The sequence below is a fragment of the Magnolia sinica genome, chromosome 2 (genome assembly GCF_029962835.1).
Source record: "Magnolia sinica isolate HGM2019 chromosome 2, MsV1, whole genome shotgun sequence".
NCBI classification, from domain to species: domain Eukaryota; kingdom Viridiplantae; phylum Streptophyta; class Magnoliopsida; order Magnoliales; family Magnoliaceae; genus Magnolia; species Magnolia sinica.
The window spans coordinates 124825201-124848197 of record NC_080574.1 but is presented as its reverse complement, the minus strand read 5'-3'; the positions used below and the strand labels follow the sequence as shown (position 1 = coordinate 124848197).

At 41.5% G+C, this 22997-nt stretch overlaps 1 non-coding gene across 1 annotated transcript; it reads left to right on the top strand.

Moving 5' to 3' along the window:
* Nucleotides 1-8445: 8445 nt before the first annotated feature.
* On the top strand, nucleotides 8446-8552 carry LOC131238454 (small nucleolar RNA R71). The gene has a single exon (XR_009167862.1). It is a non-coding gene; the product is annotated as a small nucleolar RNA R71 (small nucleolar RNA).
* Nucleotides 8553-22997: the final 14445 nt, after the last annotated feature.

Sequence of the window (22997 nt, the reverse complement as noted above, 5' to 3'; positions counted from 1 at the left end):
CCCAGGCAAGCGACGGACCCTAGGAGACCAAGATCGACAGATTTGCACGCCAGGGATCCAAAAAAATTTCACAATTTTTGCTCAAGACCAAGAAAATACAGATTATGAGACCTAATCTCCCTCAAAAACTTGTTCACACCCCAAGTGCAGGGTTGTGATGTAGTAATAAACTCGGTAAGACCGAGGTCGAATCCACAAGGATTGATACCTGTACGTTTCCTGAAACTAGGTAGAAATAGAACTAGTCTAGGATGCGATCTAAACAAAATAGAATTTAAGAAATAATTGTGGAATAATTATCTAAAACTTTAAGGAATTCAGAGGAAGGAAACTAGGGATTCAGAGGATCCACTTGTAGAGATCAGGGAGAAATTATGCCTGCTTCAGAAACCATGGAATTTAACTAGACTTCCTTTGATATAGTTTTCAAGAGGTGAAGGGTATATGAATTAGAATGGATTCCATCATCTAACCATGCCCAGGAGACAAAGCAAACAACAGGATTAAACTAATTACCAACCAATCAACAATGTATGAGGATCAGGAAGGGCACTGTCATCCTACCATGCCTATGGAGCAATGATGAACAACAGGGCTTCCTGACTTCATAAACATAAAAAGGGGAAAGAAATATTCAAAGCCATTGCAAACCCATTGTAATTTCAATCACAACAGACCATTAAAGGCTAAGAAAAATATTCCTTATAATAATCAACTAAATCAAATTCAGTTTATGAATTTTAAAGGCACAAAGTAGAGTCTCCCATCTCGCTACAGGCTTCACCTCTTAGTCCTAGCTAAGAGGCTTAGCCACACATGAATGGGTTAACTTAAAAATCAACAACAGAAGAAGGAGAAAGGAAAAAGGAAAACAACCAAGTCCAGGTCCAGCCCAAGTCTTCAGCAGCCCCTCCTTCTAATGCTTCCTCCACATGCTCATCTCCAAAACCGAGCTCACGTGCCGCCAAGATCATGCCAAATTCCACGTTCCAGCTGGCAGCCTTGTTAATCCCAGCAGCAAAACAAACCTCCGTTTCTCTTTCTCTCTCCCTGACGTGCAGCAGCAACCCACCTTCCACGTTCCTCTCCTCACGGCTGCACTCCCTCTCCTTTCTTCCTCTCTTCTCCTTTTATAAACAATAGAGATGGCGGTGGGTGGATGTTTGAGTCAGTGCGTAAGTCGGTTAGAAGAGAACAAGGAGTCACGCACTCCTCTTTCGCAGCAACAGCGAAAGCGGATCCAGTTTCCGCATGCCCTGTTTACGGAATAAAATGCAAACGACCTGCGTTTGGATGGATTTTTGGACAGCTGGTCGTCCTTACCATCTGTTTGGCCTTCATGGATGGGGATAGTCCCGCCTTTTAGAGTTTATGGACGGTTCAGATCGCGGGTCCGATCACCGCCATGATCGCACAACCCGCCGCGAAAGTCGGACGACGTCCGGCGCTAAAACAGAGCCTGCGAAAGGCTTTCGCTGTGACTTGGTGGGGCTCAATAACGACAGCGATGGAAAAATCCACGCCGTCCATCGGTTTTCTCTCGAAATTTTGGTCGGGAAAGGATGGTTTCTGCCGTCCGTTGGTGCGGTCCACCGATGTTTCTCTTCCACCGTCTATCATCCGTTTTAATGATAGAAAACGGATCTCCGGAGTCTTTTGAATTTTTATCCACCTAGGCCTGAGTAAGATTGGCGGTGTGAGTCTCATGATCATCCATTTGGGTGACGGGTGGGGCCCACTAACAAAACGTAATTGGCTCGGGTGCGAACGCTAGGCGTTTACACGAAGAAGGCTGGTCCGGTGCAGCGCACGTGCTTGTACACTATACGCACTTCCAACTCGTTTGGGGTCCATGATGATGGATCCCAAAAATCCGCTCCGTTCATCCGTTTTGTCTCCTCAGATAATGGGTTGAGACCAAATTTTAGGCATATCCAGATCTCAGGTGGGCCCAAAATCAATGGTTTATGGGCTGCTCTGAGCGTTGGGCCACTTGCAGAGGATCCAATGGCTAAAATTTGACGTGTACGGTTATTTTTTTGTCCTCAGGCCATGTATGGAGTTTCAAACTGATCAGATGGTGGGAACCCTATGATCTTGCATTCTGGACACTTTTCAGGCCACTTGAGCTTCAATTCCTCGATTTTCTTGGATCCCTGGCGTGCAAATCTGTTGATCTTGGTCTCCTAGGGTCCGTCGCTTGCCTGGGTGACTTTAGACTGTTAAATCCATGCTTTTAGTACCCTTTTCCAGTCCAAGCTCGTGAATACGCCCTGCATCACAAACATGATTAAATCAGGCCGTTAAACAATACTATGTTTGAAAATTCAGGCAATAACAGGGTCTGATATGCAATATTTGACCCTTAGCACAACCCCGAACCAGCATCTTGCTAGTCCCGAGCAAGGTATGCGAAAAATAAATTGAGAATTACAGGACAATTTCTACAAACTCAAGAGATTTATGAAAAACAATTCAGAAACTCGAATTCTAAGATTCATGAATGTTGGCATTACTTTCTCCTGGAATCAAGCGCATGGTACTTCATAATCAAGCTCAAATATTAATCCATTAATTAGAATGATTCTAAATATTGAATTCCATGGGTGTATCGTGTAATCTCGGCTTATCATTAAGGTTCACTTCTTAATTTCATGATACTATCGGTAAACGCTAAGATAATTCATGATAACTAAAGCTTGATTCATTCTTCCAGCTTTTGATGATTTTCACACTATGTCAACTTGTTTAAAAGTACAGCCAAGGAGGAGAATCGAATCTACACCTATAGGGAGCAAACCTATGGTAAAGATCGGACGCCAAAAAGTTTATGAATGTCAACCTTGGGGAATCAAACCTTCACATGTAGGGAGCAAACCTATGGTGAAAACCATTCGCCCAATCTTTTCAATTTCTCAGGTTGGTTCCTTTCAAGCTTAGTGAGTACCAAGTAAATCCTTCAATATCAAACTGAAACCTTAATGTGAAAGCGAGATGTGACATGTGAGATCATAACTCAATCAATGTTTCTAATTTTGGATTAACAATTCAAACTTAACTATGAAATCTAACAGATACTGAATCCAAACGTCTTAAATTACCAACATCACGTATCTTGAAATTCCAAGTGCCCTAGATGGCCGTCAAAATCCCTTCGAATTCACAAGAAAGTCTAGAAAAAATAAAAAAAATTCACAATTTTTGCTCAAGACCAAGAAAATACAGATTAGGAGACCTAATCTCCCACCCCCAACCTAAAATCTACATTGTCCTCAATGTAAAAGAAATAAGCATGCGATGCACCTAGGACAAAATAAGTAAATGAGAAGTGATGGGAAGATAGTACCTGGATGATGAATCGAGAAACACTTTCCAAGAGATCGCAGCATGGGCGTCGGTCAGCACGAGAGAGAAACCAACAGAAGTAAAATAAAATAACAAAAATAAAATCCTACCTATACCACTTTCGTAGGTGCTCTCGATTGCATTTAGCATATGCAACAAGCCTTTAAACCCCTAGGTTGCCCCTAGTGGACGAGTTGTAGTCTCGTGAGGGTTTGCAGTAATGTTACCCACAAACATTGAACTAACTAATGATAAAAAAATGGAATGAAATGAAGAACTGGGTTGCCTCTCAGGAGCGTTAAGTTTACCATCTTCAGCCAGACAAATAAAGCAACTACCCTAGTCCTAAGAAAACAGGAACTTACCTATACCTCCATCAGACTAGGAGATCAATCCTGGTAAACAGGATCAGTCAGAGGCATGGACATATCCTCTGAATCAAATTTCTCGACAAATGGTTTCAATCGATGTCCATTGACTTTAAACTCCTTGCCATTGTCAGGATCTCTTATCTCAACGGCCCCATACGGAAAAATAGTGACAACAATGTAAGGGCCGGTCCAACGAGATCGAAGCTTACCCGGAAAGAGATGTAATCGAGAATTATACAAAAGGACCTTCTGACCAGGCGTGAATGATTTTCACAAAATGTGTTGGTCATGAAATACTTTCGTCTTGTCCTTGTAAATTCTCGAATTATCGTACGCATCATTCCGGATTTCCTCAAGTTCATTTAACTGAAGTTTGCGTAGCGAGCCAGCGTTGTCCAGATTGAAATTAAGATTTTTGATCGCCCAGTACGCTTTATGTTCCAGCTCCACAGGCAAGTGGCAAGCTTTCCCATAGACAAGTCTAAAGGGAGACATTCCAATAGGGGTTTTAAAGGCGGTACGGTATGCCCATAAGGCATCGGTCAATCGAATTGACCAATCCTTACGATCAGGGTTAACCGTTTTTTCTAGGATATGTTTGATCTCCCTATTGGAAATCTCAGCTTGTCCACTTGTCTGTGGATGGTATGGGGTGCTCACTTTATGAGAGATACCGTATTTCTTCATTAAGCTCTCAAATGGTTTATTGCAAAAGTGTGAGCCTCCATCACTAATGATGGCTCGAGGCGTTCCGAATTGAGAAAGGATGTTTTCTTTTAGGAATTTAATGACCGTGCGATGGTCATTAGTTCGACACGGAATTGCTTCGACCCATTTAGTGACATAATCCACAGCGAGCAAAATATACAGATTTCCAAATGATTGGCGGAATGGTCCCATGAAATCGATGCCCCAGCAATCAAATGCTTCAATGATAAGGATGAGATTCAAAGGCATCATATTTCGACGGGACAATGCTCCCAATTTCTAACAACGCTCACAAGCTTTGCAAAACTCATGAGTGTCCTTAAACATAGTGGGCCAGTAAAAGCCACACTGCAGGATTTTGGCCATGGTCTTTTTAAAAGAAAAGTGACCACCATAGGCCTAAGAGTCACAGAAGGAGATGACACTTTAGTGTTCATTGTCTGGCTCACATCTCCTTAGAATTTGGTTTGGGCAATATTTGAATAAATACGGGTCGTCCTAGAAGAACTTACACCTCGGTGAAGAATTTCTTCTTATCTTACGCAGTCCACTGTGTCGGTATGGCACCTGTAGCAAGATAATTAGTAATATCAGCAAACCAAGGTGAATGGGAGACTCGGAACAGTTGTTCATCAGGGAACATGTCGTTGATATGAGTCGTCTCAAGAGAATCAGAGGTATTAAGGTGAGAAAGGTGATCGGCCACTACGTTCTCTACTCCCTTTTTATCTTTAATTTTCAAATCAAATTCTTGGAGTAGAAGGATCCATCGTATCAAACGGGGCTTAGAATCATTCTTAGAAAGAAGATACTTAAGTGCCGCATGATCTGTGTAGATAATGATCTTGGATCCGATCAAGTAGGACCTAAATTTGTCCAAGGCGAACATTACAACTAAGAGTTCCTTTTCCGTAGTCGAGTAGTTTACCTGGGCAGAATTTAAAGTTCTACTTACGTAATGAATGACGTAGGGCCTCTTATCTTTTCTCTGGCCTAGGACTGCCCCAAGAGCATAATCAGAAGCGTCGCACATAAGCTCAAAAGGAAGGCTCCAGTCGGGTGGCTGCATGATAGGTGTAGTGGTTAACATGCCCTTAAGCTTGGTGAAAGCTTCCTGGCATTGCTCAGTCCACTCGTACGGAGCATCCTTTTGAAGAAGATTACATAAAGGACGAGAGAGGAGACTAAAGTCCTTTATGAATCGCCTGTAAAATCCTGCGTGTCCTAAGAAGGATCGCACGTCTTTGATGTTCTTGGGTGGAGGTAGGTTAGAGATAAGATCGATTTTTGCCTTATCTACCTCGATTCCCTTGGACGAGATGATATGCCTAAGGACAATTCCCTTCTGAACCATGAAATGACACTTCTCCCAATTAAGTACCAAGTTTTTCTCTTCACATCTTTTCAGCACACATTTAAGACTTTCCAAGCACTTGCTGAAAGATGGACCGTAAATAAAGAAATCGTCCATGAAGACCTCTAGATATTGCCCTACCATATCAGAAAAGATACTAAGCATACATCGCTGAAAGGTGGTAGGGGCATTACATAGTCCGAATGGCATCCTTCGATAGGCAAAGGTGCCGTAGGGACATGTAAATGTGGTCTTTTCCTGGTCTTCAGGGGCTATCTCTATCTGGTTGTAGCCCGAATACCCGTCAAGGAAACTGTAATAGGAATGACCAGCTAACCTTTCAAGGATCTGATCAATGAATGGTAAAGGAAAGTGGTCTTTCCTCGTGACGGTATTCAACTTCCTGTAGTCAATGCACATTCTCCAACCAGTAGTGACTCTAGTTGGCACGAGTTCATTATTAGCATTGGCTACGATGGTGATTCCGGACTTCTTAGGGACCACTTGAGTTGGACTCACCCATTGACTATCGGATATAGGGTATATAATACCCATGTCCAATAGTTTAAGAACCTCGGCTTTAACCACTTCCTTCATGTTTGGATTTAGTCTACGTTGTGGTTGCCGAGCAATTTTTGCATTATCCTCAAGATATATGCGGTGAGTACAAATCGAGGGATCGATTCCCTTGAGGTCCGCTATCGTCCATCCCAGGGCTCCTTTATGCTCAATGAGAGTAGCTATGAGCATACTCTCCTGTTCTTTCTCCAGGTGGGCAGAGATCACCACCGGGTATGTCTCATCTTGACCTAAATAGGTATATTTCAAATCAGAGGGCAAAGATTTTAGGTCAAGCTTTGGCGACTTGAGGTTAGATGGTAGAGGCACAACATCGGTTTGTGGTAATTCTTCAAATTGTGGCCTCCACCGGTTAACTTCAAGTACCGGTGCAATATCAAGTAAGGCACACGTCTCCCTAATCATGTCATCATCAGAATCATGGGAGTGGGCCAGGCACGTCTCCAGATGGTCGGAGGATAAGGTTAGCGGTGTCGTATCTTCCACAAAAGAGTCAATCATGTTAATGTCGTGGAAATCGTCATCATCCTCTGAGTTGCTGCCGTTATTTAAAAAATGTTTGACTCCAATGTCAAATTTCCAAAAGACATAGTCATGACACCATTCCTGCAATTGATAATTACATTTGACGTGGCAAGGAATGGGCGACCAAGAATGACGGGAATCTGAGTGCTCATGTTATTAATGGGTTCGGTGTCCAGGATGATAAAATCTACAGGGTAGTAAAATCTATCGACCTGGACTAACACATCCTCAATTATCCCTCTTAGTACATGAACAGAGCGATCAGCAAGTTGTAGTGTGGTTAGGGTGGGTTTTAATTCACCCAAACCTAACTGTTTGTATACCGAGTAGGGAATCAGATTGACTCTTGCTCCTAAGTCAAGAAGTGCGTGATCAATTCGGTGGTTCCCGATTACACATGATATGGTTGGGCTACCGGGATCCTTGAATTTCTGCAGCACATCTTGCTTCAGGATGGCACTCACTTTCTCAGTCAAGAAGATTTTCTTTTGAATAATTTTCCGTCGTTTGGTCGTGCATAAGTCTTTCAAGAATTTGGCATATGAAGGTATCTGTTTAACGACATCAAGTAGAGGAATGTTGACTTTCACTTATTTCAACACCTCTAGGATATCCTCAGAGTTAGAGAGAGGTTTTGGTGAAACCAACCGTTGGGGGAATGGAGCAATGGGCTTCTCTAGAAGTTCCGGTTCTACTTTTTGTGGGGCATCACTGGATCCATCATTGTTGTCCTCTTCTGGTTCTTAAGGCTTTTCGGGCCTAACCGGAAGAGTTTTATCAATGATCTTCCCACTCCTAAGAGTGGTGATGGATTTAGCATGCCCCATCTGATTTGAAGAGCTGGGATCATTATTCTCGTACTGCGGTTTAGGATTGGGGAGAGGTTGTGCAGGAAGCATCCCCTTTTCTATAACCGTCATACAAGAATCTATCTTTTGCATAAAATCTATAATTCCCCGCATTGCTTGAGCCAGCTCTTGTATGGGATTTTGAACCGATTCCTCTTGAGGTTTCACTTGATTTGGATTTTGATTGAAGAAACCTGGAGGAGTCGCCGTTTGTCCATTCCTCCAACTAAAGTGTGGATGATTTTTCCAGCCAGGATTGTATGTATTGGAGTTAGGTCCAGTAAAAGGTCTTTGATAGTTGTTTGCGACATTGGCTTGTTCATTCAACACTCCTCGAAAGGCGAGTATTGTAGGACAGTTTTCAATTGTGTGAATGTTACAATCACAGATGCCGCAAACAATTTCATTGACCTTATCCTTCTTTCCCTCCATGGCCTCAACTTTCCTTATGAGTGTAGTCACTTTACACTTGAGATCATCCTCTTCTTTCAAGAGATATAATCCACCTTTCTCCTTTAATTGAGTCGGCCTAGACGTGGTGTTCGACTTTGGGTAATAGTCTCAAGATTGTGCTTTTTCAGCGAGATTATTGAGGTAATCCCATACCTCGTCGACATCTTTATTAATGAACTCTCCATTACACATTGTCTCGACCATTTGGCGCATGGAAGATGTCAGTCCATCATAGAAAAAATTTGTAATGCGCCACGTTTCAAATCCGTGTTGTGGGCATGAACTGACAAAATCTTTGAACCTTTCCCAACATTGGAAGAATGTTTCATCTTCCTTTTGGGCAAAGTTCATGATTACTTTTCTGAGGGTAATCGTTTTATGATGTGGGAAGAATTTTTTTATGAATTCCCTCTGCATGTCGTTCCATGTGCCAATGGATCTAGGACGCAGTGAATGTAACCACGTCTTAGCTTTCTCTTTTAAGGAAAAAGGAAAGAGTTTCAACCTAATTGTATCCTCAGATACATTAGGAAAACATAATGTAGCTATAATCTCATCGAACTCTTTCAAATGTAAATATGGACTTTCTGATTCAAGTCCATGGAATTTGGGAAGGAGTTGGATAACTCCTGGCTTGATGTCCATTTGTCCCGTGTTTTCAGGAAAAATCATGCATGAGGGCGTACTCACTCCCGCCGGTTGTAGATAATCTCGTAAAGTACGAGGGGGGGTGCCTGTTGCACCTCATTCTCATCTTGGGTATCCTCCACCCTGGGTGGAAGTAGAGGAGGTTGGTCTTCAGCCATAACTTTAGTTAACTCAGGAGATTTCGAGCGGTGTCTAGTCCTGCGATGGATAGTCAACCCCTCAACCAATCCTCCTTCAGTCAAGAGACGTCGAGTGTTATCACGGGCCCACTTGGGCATGAAAACACTCGCAGCCCTCAATTAAAAACCTAATCCTAAGAAAGGAAAAGAAAATCTAGAAAGAAAGAGAGAGTTGGAAAGAAATTACCAAATTGGAGTCCTGAGTTAAAACCTGCAAAAATAAAATAAAATAAGTTAGATTTTTAAAAAGAGAAGAACAATCCTTTAAAAGAAAGATAGAAGTGAACTAGCTTCTAAAAGAAAGAATTCCTAAAAGAAAGTGGAAACTTCTAGAATAAATTAGGAAAGTCCTAAACTAGATAGTAAATTACTAAAAGAGAATTGAAAAATAGAAAGTAGGGAGGGAGCTTACCGAATTAGAAATTTCTATCTTAAAAGCCTACAAAATAGGAAGGTTAGTTTCTACACAAAAATTCTATAAATAGAGAATTTCTAAAGGTGAATTTAGGAAACAAAGTTTAGATTCTAAAAGAGTTAAAATTAGAAACTAAAAAAAACAAAAGAGGAAAGTTTCTAAAAATAAACTACTTCCTAAAAATAGAAAAATACTAGGATTAAAAATTTTCAAAAATTAAACCCTAATTCTAAGAAGTAGAAAAAGTAGAGCGATTAGGAAGAAATTACTAATTTAGAAACTTATGTCAGGATCCTATAAAACAGGAAAACAGGTTAAAAAACAATAGAATAAAATAAAATAAAAACTTTTATCCTAAAGTAAGTAAAATCTTAATCCTAACCTAATTCTAAAACTAATTAATTTCAAAAAAACGTAGCCGTCAGTCCCCGGCAACGGCACCAAAAACTTGTTTACACCCCAAGTGCAGGGTTGTGATGTAGTAATAAACTTGGTAAGACCGAGGTCGAATCCACAGGGACTGATACCTGTACGTTTCCTGAAACTAGGTAGAAATAGAACTAGTCTAGGATGTGATCTAAACAAAATAGAATTTAAGAAATAATTGTGGAATAATTATCTAAAACTTTAAGGAATTCAGAGGAAGGAAACTAGGGATTCAGAGGATCCACTTGTAGAGATCAGGGAGAAATTATGCCTGCTTCAGAAACCATGGAATTTAACTAGACTTCCTTTGATATAGTTTTCAAGAGGTGAAGGGTATATGAATTAAAATGGATTCCATCATCTAACCATGCCCAGGAGACAAAGCAAACAACAGGATTAAACTAATTACCAACCAATCAACAATGTATGAGGATCAGGAAGGGTACTATCATCCTACCATGCCCATGGAGCAATGATGAACAACAGGGCTTCCTGACTTCATAAACATAAAAAGGGGAAAGAAATATTCAAAGCCATTGCAAACCCATTGTAATTTCAGTCACAACAGACCATTAAAGACTAAGAAAAATATTCCTTATAATAATCAACTAAATCAAATTCAGTTTATGAATTTTAAAGGTACAAAGTAGAGTCTCCCATCTCGCTACAGGCTTCACCTCTTAGCCCTAGCTAAGAGGTTTAGCCACACATGAATGGGCTAACTTAAAATCACCAACAGAAGAAGGAAAAAGGAAAAAGGAAAACAACCAGGTCCAGGTCTAGCCCAAGCCTTTAGCAGCCCCTCCTTCTAATGCTTCCTCCACATGCTCATCTCCAAAACCGAGCTCACGTGCCGCCAAGATCATGCCAAATTCCACGTTCCAGCCGGCAGCCCTGTCAATCCCAGCAGCAAAACAAACCTCCGTTTCTCTTTCTCTCTCCCTGACGTGCAGCAGCAACCCACCTTCCACGTTCCTCTCCTCACGGCTGCACTCCCTCTCCTTTCTTCCTCTCTTCTCCTTTTATAAACAATAGAGATGGCGGTGGGTGGATGTTTGAGTCAGTGCATAAGTCAGTTAGAAGAGAACAAGGAGTCACGCACTCCTCTTTCACAGCAACAGTGAAAGCGGATCCGGTTTCCACATGCCCTGTTTACGGAACAAAGCGCAAATGACCTGCGTTTGGATGGATTTTTGGACAGCTGGTCGTCCTTACCATCTGTTTGGCCTTCATGGATGGGGATAGTCCAGCCTTTTAGAGTTTATGGACGGTTCAAATCGCGGGTCCGATCACCGCCATGATCGCACAACCCGCCGCGAAAGTCGGACGACGTCCGGCACTAAAACAGAGCCTGCGAAAGGCTTTCGCTGTGACTTGGTGGGGCTCAATAACGACGGCGATGGAAAAATCCACGCCGTCCATCAGTTTTCTCCCGAAATTCCGGTCGGGAAAGGATGGTTTCTGTCGTCCGTTGGTGCGGTCCACCGATGTTTCTCTTCCATCATCTATCGTCCGTTTTAATGATAGAAAACGGATCTCCGGAGTCTTTTGAATTTTTATCCACCTAGGCCTGAGTAAGATTGGCGGTGTGAGTCTCATGAACGGCTCGGATCCTTCGAAGAACTGCTGTGTGAGGCCCACTAACGAAAAACGGACGGACAGCGTAAAGACGCTGTCCGTTTTTTTCCGCAGAAGCGAGAGGGAGACGGGTCGCAGTCGGTTTGACCAGACCGGTTGGTCCGGTGCAGCGCACGTGCTTGTACACTATACGCACTTCCAACTCGTTTGGGGTCCATGATGATGGATCCCGGAAATTCGCTCCGTTCATCCATTTTATCTCCTCAGATAATGGGTTGAGACCAAATTTTAGGCATATCCAGATCTCAGGTGGGCCCAAAATCAATGGTTTATGGGCTGCTCTGAGCGTTGGGCCACTTGCAGAGGGATCCAATGGCTAAAATTTGACGTGTACGGTTATTTTTTTGTCCTCAGGCCACGTATGGAGTTTCAAACTGATCAGATGGTGGGAACCCTATGATCTTGCATTCTGGCTGACTTTCAGGCCACTTGAGCCTCAGTTTCTCAATTTTTCCAGGTCACTGATGTGTAATTCTGTTGATCTTGGGTCCCTGGAGTCCGTCCCATGCTTTGGTGTCATTAGAGCGTTAAATCCATGCTTTTAGTACCCTTTTCCAGTCCAAGCACGTGAATACGCCCTGCATCACAAACATGATTAAATCAGGCCGTTAAACAATACTATGTTTGAAAATTCAGGCAATAACAGGGTCTGATATGCAATATTTGACCCTCAACAGCTGCATGAATATTGTTCTAACATTCCACTCTAAACAGTGAGGATAGACAACTTGGATGCTTGACACATCAGCCAACTTGGCAAATACAGTTCGGAAGGGCATGGAATGGTAGGCATTCATTATAATAATTAGCAAGCCTCCGTAAAACATTATAACAAGAGAAAATAACACCCACATTGCTGAAGAAATGCTATTGTTGTATTCAAAAGATGAAATTAACAAAAATAAGACTCATGCTTTGCTAGCACCACAATGACAACTATAAAGCCTCCAGAAGAAACGAAAAAGTAGGCCAGATGAGAAGTTTCAGCCAGCATCTTAAATAGCTTACACTACCTTCAACCTACGTAGCTCATTAAAATAGCTTAAGTCACATGTAGTAGATACTACACACAAAGTAGCATATGGTACAAACTACATAGCTCACATTCCATCAATGGACAGGATTAAACAGCAGCCCACTAACAAAAAAAAAAAGACTGGAGGATCATACAATTTCTATGAAGACTCCAAAACCTACTAGTACTTTACAAATCTAAAATGGTTATGGAAAATGGACATTTTGGGAGGGGCCTAAATGTAGGGGGCACCACCGACTTACTAAATTGCAGCCGCATAACTGTTATAGAGCAAGATCTTGGGCCAAAATGGAAAATGTTGTCGGATCTAAACCCCAGCTATACCCATCAAGATTGAAAATTGAGGCCTCTGCCTCACCCTCTGGAAACTTGACCAAAAACATTCAAACCCATCCAATGGCTGTATGGCATTTACCATGCTAACACCAATAGAAAGAAAACCCATGATGGCCAATCAGAAATTGAACTCAACATCAAATATCCACATATAAAATGTATCAAATCAATCCTTTTTTTCAACATCAAATATCCAGATATGACATGTATCAAATCAATCCTTTTTTTAATGATGCCTACAACTTCGCATATGGTTTTCAAAATGGATCTAAATAGGAAACGATACTCTTGATTTATCTTAAAAAAAAAAAAAAAAAAACATAACATTTGCACAAACAAATCTTCAAATTACCAAAAAGGAGAAAATATATCACTCCCTACTATTTCAGTGTGGGTAGTTCTTGGATTTTGTTAAGATCATATGCATATGGTTGACTAGCAATAATCCACGAATGGAATGGAACAGCAAAATTCAAATATAAAAGAAAGCATCAAGATTGTTGAAACTACAAGAACATCCTGGTTTATGCTTCATAAAGTTTACAATTGAACCCAACCTTTGCAATAATCCAAAGTGATTTGCAGGATGGACATGGAAGAGTCTGTCTGTGCTATTTGTTAGTGGTAACTTTAAAATACAAAACATAATCTGAAATGGTGTAGCTATTGCAGTAATGTTTGCATTCAAATCTTCTTCTTTTTCATTTGTTTATCACCCAATGTTCAGTTGCTGCATTTGTTTTTGTTAACTTCTCTCTCCCCCGTCAATCACTTCTATTTAACATTTCATTAGGGATGCCATAGATCAGGCCCACAAAACCTCACATAAACCCCACAAAATAACATTATAAACTTCTCTCTTTTTTTTTTCTTTTCTTTTTTTTTTTTTTTTTTTTTTTTTTTTTTTTTTTTGAAAGGTGATAAACTTCAAAATTCAAGACTACCAAAAGCACCACTATAGGCCCCTGCATCCTTAAAACTTCGAATCAAATGCAAGCAAATTTAAATCCATGAATCCATCAAATCACCATAGAAGAGCAGAAAAAAAGACTCCTCTGTGTTAGTGCTGTTGTTTTTTTATAAGCATTTGATTATACACCTGGATGATCATGCCAAATACCATAATTCCTTTCCCAGGGCATTCTGAAAACACTAAAAACTGTGATGAACCAAATGGCATGGTGAAAAGTAGTAACAAGCCATTAAGTAAGACAAAATAAAGCTTATGAACAGATCCATATCAGATGGACCTCCAAAAACCTTTCAAAACAAGCTAATGAATCAAATGGCATGGTGAAAAGTAGTAAGACAAACGGTGGCGACTTGAACTTGTTTGAAGAGATCCTTAACCAGCTGATGAATCAAATGGCATCGTGAAAAGTAGTAAGACAAACATGTTTGAGTAAATCCTTCACTCTCTCCCTCCCTCTGTGAAGTGTCAAAATGCAGAACTATCAGTTCAGTTTGAACTGTCTCCTCACCAATCAATGGCCAGCAAATTCTGACAATATTGAATTGTAGACTAACTGAACGTATCAGATTGGAAACAGTTACAGACTGCCCATGTCATGCATGTTGAAAACTGAGTAATGGATAAGATATTTCAAAACAAGTGGTTTCAATATGTTGTGAGTAAAATGCTATAGTACTCTAGATGGTATATTGTGACCATTATCATCATAATGGGCCATGTCAAGAAAATCTCCTTGATAGGAGAATCCTGTTATTTCAAATCTGGACTCAATTAGATGGTATATTGTCATCATTATCATTATAGCCTTGTCCCAGTTATTTGGGATCTTTTTTATGATTACTTGGCAAAGGTTCAATGCCCATCAACAAACCTGACATCAACCCTCTACCCAGGCTTGGGATGGACCAGATGGAATTTAGTAGCCTACAAAAAGATGGCTAAGAAGGTAAAAACAGCAACTGTCCACATTCAACTGGAAAAAAAAAGCACAATACTGGTGAAAATATTGATAACTAAACCTACCAACAGCTTTGAAAATATTGCTTGCATAAGATAGGTTGTCATTGACTCCACTTAGCTGCTGCAATACTAGTAACCCAATTCTTACCTGCAGGATACTAGTAGAGACCCCCAAAACAAATCCAATTAGTTTTTGAGGAAACGAACATTGCAGGTATTCAAGGTAGTCAACAATGCGTCCAAGGACCCGAAAGGCCTAACAAGTTGGCCTAGCCTGTCCTATTTGGACATTCATGTAACTGGCCTGGAAAGGCCTCAAACCAACTCAACTCATGGTGGGCCAGCCCTGAAATCGTTCCTAAAGCCACTCCGACCATAAAATACATCATCATATTATACCTTTATGTTAGGATTTTTGTCTTTCAGAAAATAGCCAACGCCAGAAATAGTTTCACCAGTTCCAATGCCTGCAACAAACATATCCACCTTGCCACATGTATCTTCCCAGATTTCCGGACCAGTTGTTTCATAGTGTATCTGCACCAAACCATGAACACTATATCTTCCCAGATTTCCAGACCAGTTGTCTTTGTAACATTGACTTGGCCGCTGATCCCAATTGAGAAAGGTGGTCTCAAGTCCAATTGATAGCACGGTTTCGTCCAAAAAAGGATTTGGCTAAAGTATTTCATCAAACAAGTAGCGTGTTGTCCCTGCCCATGTGGAGAGTGTTGTCCCTATCCATATAAAAATTAATTGAATAATTTACAGAACTATAAATGCAACATTTCAGCATTCAGGAGGTTTGCTAGTTCCACACATGTGGAGAGTGCTATCCCTGTCCATCCACACTCAGCCACACGTGTGCTTGATCAGATTTTTCCACCATGTATGACATGTATGCAATTTCTAAGTGCTTGCGTATCATCCATCACACTCTGCAAGACATTTCATACATGTTGAAATCAGGAGAGAGAGAGAAAGAGAGAGAGAGAGAGTAGCATACTGCTGCGACTGTTGGAGAAGAGGAGCTACTGCTGCGGCTGTTTCTGGTGCTTCTTCCTCTTGCGGGCCTTCTCGCCTGGCAACGGCCGAGAGATAAGCATCTTCAACAAGCAATGGAAATGGAAGCCATATCAAGAGAGACCGGAATGGAAAAGGGAGATCGAGAGACGTTGGACAGAGAGAGAGAGAGACTTTCAGTCGGTTGGTGGACTAAAAGAGGGAGATCGAGAGATGTTGGAGAGAGAGAGAGAGAGACTTTCAGTCGGTTATTGTGGACTAAAAGAGGTGCGATTTGGGAGAGGAGGGAAGAAGGGTTTTGGGAGAGAAATGGCCCGCGCGATCGATTTGGGGATGGGGCGATTTGGGGAAGTGGGGGGAAAAAGCCCTCTTTCTTTTATTTTAGAATTTAGCGGCGGTGGCTTTTTTATACACTAGCGGCCACGTAAAAACGCCACTGATTTTACATGTACACTGGCGGTTTGTTGTGGCTGCCACTGGTCGTGTGCCGCTGATACATATATTTCTTGTAGTGACTTGTTGCGCAAAAATAATGTCATACATGTTGGACGAAAATACGGCCTTGAGACCTAGGCCGACCAACAGGTGTGTCCCACCGTGTATATTGCATGAAAACAAGGCCATGCATGTAGGAAAATATGGCCATGATAAATAGGTGTGGCCCACCATGTACATGTTGCACGAAAATATGGCCATTAACGTGGTTAGGTGCATCACATGTGTAAGCTTAACATGGAAATGTACATTTATAACCGTGGATTGTACTCTCATGCATGATATTTTTAGTACAGAGCATGGACCATAGTCACATGCAACGCATGCAAGGTCATGTCGTGATAGTTTTAAAAAAAAAATGGAGGAGAAATGAATTTTAAGCAAATTTTAGAAAATTATTTGTATTTTTTCTTTTATTTCATTAATTGTAAATCTCTCTCTCTCTCTCTCTCTCATTAAAACATGTGTATATTATTGATCATTTCCAAAAAAATAAAAAAAATCACCACCTATACATCTGGGGACCTCTTTACATAAAACAGAGGGCCCAACATTGAAAGCATCAATTAATTACAAAAACAAGGGGAATCACACCACCTTAATCGATCCCAATCCAACCTTATTTAAAAAGATAGAGCCTCTGACCTAATGTGGAAGCTCCGATTGCTGATTGACCAAAGCACAAGATTGAGAAGCACTCCCTAACCGGGCCATTAAATCCACAAATGAGTTCCCTTCCCTCTGGACATGCACGAATCTAATTCTGCCTATTCTCTGCAGCTGATGAATTCTATATAACCACGCCTTCCATTTCCAACCTGGCTTAGCCACTTCGTTGAGTAAATCTACAAACAGTCTAGAATCCGATTCTAGAATGATTTGACAAAAACCCCTTTGTATTCCGAGTGAAAGACCGTCATGCACCGCACGAAGTTCTGCAACAGTGTTAGAGCCAACACCATAACTTGCTGAAAATGCAAACAGAAAATCACCCTTCTCCCGTCTACAGATTCCACCCCCTTCTGATCTGCCTGGATTTCCTCTGGCTGACCCATCTACATTAATTTTAACCCATCCCGACGATGGCCTTTCCCATGTAATCGCTATTGCTCGGTCGCTAGATGTAGTAGTAATCGGCGAGGCACGTCCTATCCTTGTCCTTTCCATCCACCCTGCCCCAGGCACACATCCTACGTTGTAAGATCTGCCGAGTAATGTGACCCACCACCTAATTTTAGTTATAACTCGATCACATGAGACGAATAAACTATAAAAAAAGCTGCAGCATTGCGTGCTTTCCATATATCCCAGATAACAATGCACGGAATAAGCATTTGGGACGTCGATTTATCCTGCTTGGATGAGACAGCTGCCCTCCACTGGGATAACTTAGCCTCAATTGAAGTTGCTGCCATAACACTAATAACAAACCAGCCACCAACAGCCAACCAAACTTCTGCGCTAGGCTGCTAGTGACGAACAGGTGAAGCAGAGTCTTGATGTCATAGGAGTAGGATTCCTGAAGAGCGCAACAAACACATCTAGAAGCAAGGTGGACACTCCGGGATTGGACCGCATTATCCACCGGGACTGCTTTTTGAAGGACCTTCCAAACAAAAAGTGAGATTTTAGGTGGCAATTTAGCATGCCATACCCATCGAGACCAGCTTCGTCTCGGAGCTGGTACCCTGCTCATCGACCATACAGACTTAACTGAGAATTCCCCTGAAGGCGTGAAAGGCCAAATTGGCAAGTCCGCGTCCTTTGAGATACAATATCCGGCCTAAAAAACATGATGAATAATGTTTTGAGGAAGGAAAAGTAAAACAACCGAGGAGGGAGAGGACCACATGGGCCCAGCACCTGACGCACCTGGGCATCTTGCAAACCTTCCGGCACCTCTGCTTCAGCCAACTGCTCTAGAGGGCATAGGCCGGTCCAATTCACCTTCCCAAAATTACATTTTCCTGCACCTATTAGCCATTGAACTCTAGATTCCACCAGAGTAAGGAGCTCCCTGATTCGCTTCCACAGAGGAGAAGATAGTTGCCTTGGTCTATCCAATACACCTGGTGACAAGTCATGGTGATACTTAGCCGTCATGACCTCCAAACATTTTCCTCCTTCCCAAATTTATTTGTCCATGCCATTTTAAGGCGAAAAGCTCTCATTATATCTGCAAGCTTTCTAAAACCCACTCCCCCCTCCTCTTTTGGCGAAGCCAGCAAATTTCAATTCTTCTAGTGACACTTATGTTTCCCTTCTGACCAGCCCCAGAAAAAATTTGCCATGTGTCTCTTAAGTAATTTCAAGACCTAATAAGGAATATGGACATCCGCCATAGAGTGGACTGGAATACCTGACAAGATGTTCTTCACGAGGATCACTCTCCCGGCTTGGGATAACAGATGGACCTTCCACCCATTAATGCGACCCACTACTCTATCAACCAATGGCTTAAACGCACTAGCCTTTAGCCTACCATCTGCCATAGGAACTCCTAGATAAGAGAAAGCTGACAACGATTTTCCAAAACTGAGAATTGCTATAATTGTTCTGATTCTAGCACTTGGCAGCTTCCTTGAACAGAAGAAGGAACATTTTATTAGATTTATACTTTGGCTCGATGAAGCTTGGAAGGAGTTCAGGAATTTCTTAATCTCTGGGAGCGAGGACTTGCTCCCATTTATGAAAATTAAGGTATCGTCAGCATAGAGCAAATGCGAGATTGTTGGGCACCCTCTATCCAAAGCAAATGGCCGGCTAACCTGACGGTTTAACGTGCTCTTGAGACCTGTACTAAGAACCTATGCTGAAAGAATGAACAAGCTTGGAGAGATCGGATCTCCCTGCCTTAGACCCCTTGAAGATGTGAAAAAGCCTACCATCTCGCCATTTATAAGAATAGAAAATCAACCATTCGCCTAACATTTTTCCACCAACTCAATCCAAGGCCTACTGAAACCAAACCAATTCAAAACTTGCTTCAGAAAGACCCAATTTACCCTATCATATGCTTTATCCATGTCTAGCTTCACGACAATGTTTTCCTCTCAGACCGACCTATTTAAATCCCTGAACAGCTCTTGAGTTAACGCTATATTATCTGCTATTGAACGGCTTTGAACATATGCCCCCTGTTGTCACACCCCAAACTCGGAAACCGGGCTCACAAAATTTTTGATCGCTGAATTCGGCGCCGACAGTCTCCGTAGAACCCCATTCTCGGCTCCCAGCGCCCATTCGCCAGGTTCCGATCCTGGGATGTTACGAGGAAGATTTTCAACACCAGTTTGATTCGTAATAAGCATAACTAGAGGCATAACCCACAAACAACAACCAAAAACTCTATCATATTTTCACTATGATAAAAAACTTTACAAGTACAATGAGCATAAAGGGAAATACAATGATGATGAATAAAACTCCAAAATAATCTGTCACATGCTCAAGCCTCAGCGCTGCTGCGATCCAACGTCACCTGCACGCAACGGTTGTGCATAAGCTTATAGAAAGCTTAGAGGGTGGTAAAAGTGTGTCCTCAAGGTGGTAATGTAGTTATGCAGTATCAGAGTAATGCGGAACATGCTGATGAAAGCCAAGAATACCATTAGCCATACCAAGGCCATGTGGTGTAAAACATGAATGATGTCGGCCATACCAAGGTCATGCAATGCGAAATGCAACTCAAGCATAAAAATCGTCATCTAAGTCCATATATCAATACAGTTCAAATCTGGAATATCACCGGGGTCTAGTACACTCTGATGTTTTATTTAAACCAACATGATTTAAATGATTTTTAAACTCGCAAGTATACGAATCAGATGTAGATACGGTACGTATTACGAGATCGTTCCCACGAGGACTGGTCGTCACAATTCAAATCTATGATTCTCCTTAACTAATCCAACAAATAATGGAACGAATTACTAAGCACAATTTTATGAAAAACAATTAATTAAGAACAGGGAAGAAAATTCAATCAGAGAGAGGGCACTAGGACTTTCGAATCCACCCCTAATTATCCTAACCCTTGTTTTGTCTGTTGATTCACCTTGATCTAGATTGATACCACTTAAATAGAGAAAGCACAATCTGTGTCCTTAATCGGGCATACAAACTGTCTAATTCCTTTAAGCAATGCCATGAATGACATATCCCATATCCTTGGTCGGGTCCATGGAATGTACATTCATTAAAGCACCCTGTTTCTTCCTCTATAGGAAACTTGTTCTTGATCAGACACAAGTACCTATAATAAGCATCCAAACAACATCCATATATATACTTTAATCAAGTTCATAGATGGAGAAGTATAGAATTTAAACCCATAAAGCCCACTTAAAGAAAGAAACAAATTAATTGAAATTCAAAGTAAATCAACCAATACAAGAGCTAATCAAATTAGGGGCTTCATCTCAGCCTTAGCTGAGAGATTAGTGACCCATAAAATTCATGAAAAATATTAAATAAAATTCATAAAAATTAAACACCAAACCAACCGATCTCTCTCTTCTTTCTTCTCTTCCTTCTCTTTCTTCTCTTTCTTCTCTTCCTTGCTCCAGATCTGGAATCCCCTGGTTCTGAATGATTTTCCCACGTCCAAAACTCCCCTTCTATAGCTGCTGGATGGCTGGGGTCGGTGGCAGAAGGACTCGAAGTGCAATTTTTCGCAGCCGTGATCGGTGGGCCCCACAGAGGCATTTTCTGGAAAATCTACCCCGTCCATTGGATAGAGGACGAGATTTCGTTCAAAGATGGATGGTTTTGAACGTCCATTGACACGGCCCAGAGAAGAAAATACAAAAAGATCAGTTTTGAACGTCGCCGGGTAGCCCTTTTGTGACCTCTGTAGCTCACACGTGTGCATGCATGGACACAAGATGAAAACATGGTTTTGTAGTTGTCGAAGCACTCTACAAGATGGACGGCTCGGATCGGCCGTACGGGTGACGGACGGGGCCCACAATCCTTCGCAAAACGGCCAGCGTTACGCGGACGCGAAACCACTTCCGTGGCAATGGTGGGACCCATTTTGATAATTATTTCAATAATCCACTCCATCCATTGCATGGAGGATGAAAAAACGGCTAGGAATGCCCAATTTCGAGTTAAAGTTGTGGTGGCCCACAGAGTTTGGAACTCACCGTCCATTTTGCGTTTTTTCAGCGGTCAACGTTCGTACACATGCATGGAACCAAACGGACATCTAGGCGATGATAATATCGGCCCCAGGAAGCGGATGGACGGTTTGGATTGTCCATTTGGACACTAGGTGGGCCCCACAACGGACGACCGCGGTTGGGTTCGCGGAGCGCTGGAAACGAAAATTTTCCATTTTTAAGAAAGAGTTCGGGTCAGCGTTGCTGACCCGACGCAGGTCGTTCGGTATACGGGCGGTGCACATGTGCACTATGTACACATGCTATACATATGGGGTCCACTGTGATGGTTTCGAGAAATCCAATCCATCCATCCTGTTTCTCAACTTATTTAAACCGTCAATACAAAGGTTGAGGCAGTTCCAAATATCAGGTGGGCCCCAATTTAGAGATTAATAGGCTGATCTGTCCGTTGGACCACTTCCCGAGATCTTCTATGGCTGAAATTTAATATGTACGGTTAATTTACGGCCCTCATCCCATGTATGAAGTTTCGAACTGATTGGATAGCGGGAACCATGTGATCTTGCATTCTGGACCCTTTTCGGGCCCCTTTGGCTTGCTTTCCTCAAATCTCAGGTGTGTAAAATCTTCATTATTGGTTCTCTGGAGTCTATCCCGTGCTCTGGAGACTTTGGATCATGAAATCCATGCCTTTAACATCAATTTTCAATTAACGCTCCTGACTTCATCCTGTAACAAAAATACAATTAAAATACTCCATTAAGCATTATCATATACGTAAAATCTGGTAATTACTGGGGTCTGATATGCAATATTTGACCCTGATCACAACCCCCAACCAGCATTTTGCTAGTCCCGAGCAAAGTATGCGAAAAATAATTTTAGAAATAAAAGATGATTCCTGTAACTCAAGTAACTTGTGAACAGATGAGATGTGAAAATTCTAAGATTCATGAATGGTAAGTAGAATTTTCTCCTGAAATCAAGCTCACAATAAACTTCATAATCAAGTTCAACATATTAATCTATTAATTAGAACATTTCTGAACATCGAGCTCCATGAATGTAAAGTGTAATCTCGACTTACAAACATTAAGAGATCAAATTGTCAACCTCATGATATCATTGGTAATTCGTGACAACCAAGCTTGAAACCAACACTTATCTCACAAATTAATTTTTAATTTTACCAACCTTTGATTTTCTTTATGAGCTAACGCAAATGAGGGGAATCAAATTCTTACCTATAGGGAGCAAACCTATGGCGGAAACTCGTCGCCTCATTTTTTATGAGTCAACTATGGAGAATCAAATCTATACCTATAGGTATCAAACCTATGGTGAAGATTATGTGACTTAGCCTTTTAATTCTTCTTTTTACCAAGTTAATCATTCAGTTATCGAACCGAAAGCTTAATGTGTAAGCGAGATGTGATATGTGAAATCATGACTCAATCAATGTTTACAACGTCTAATCATGGATTAACAAATCAAAATGGACTGTGAAATCAAGCAGATGGCCGAATCCAAGAGTCATTAGTTACCAACATCATGTA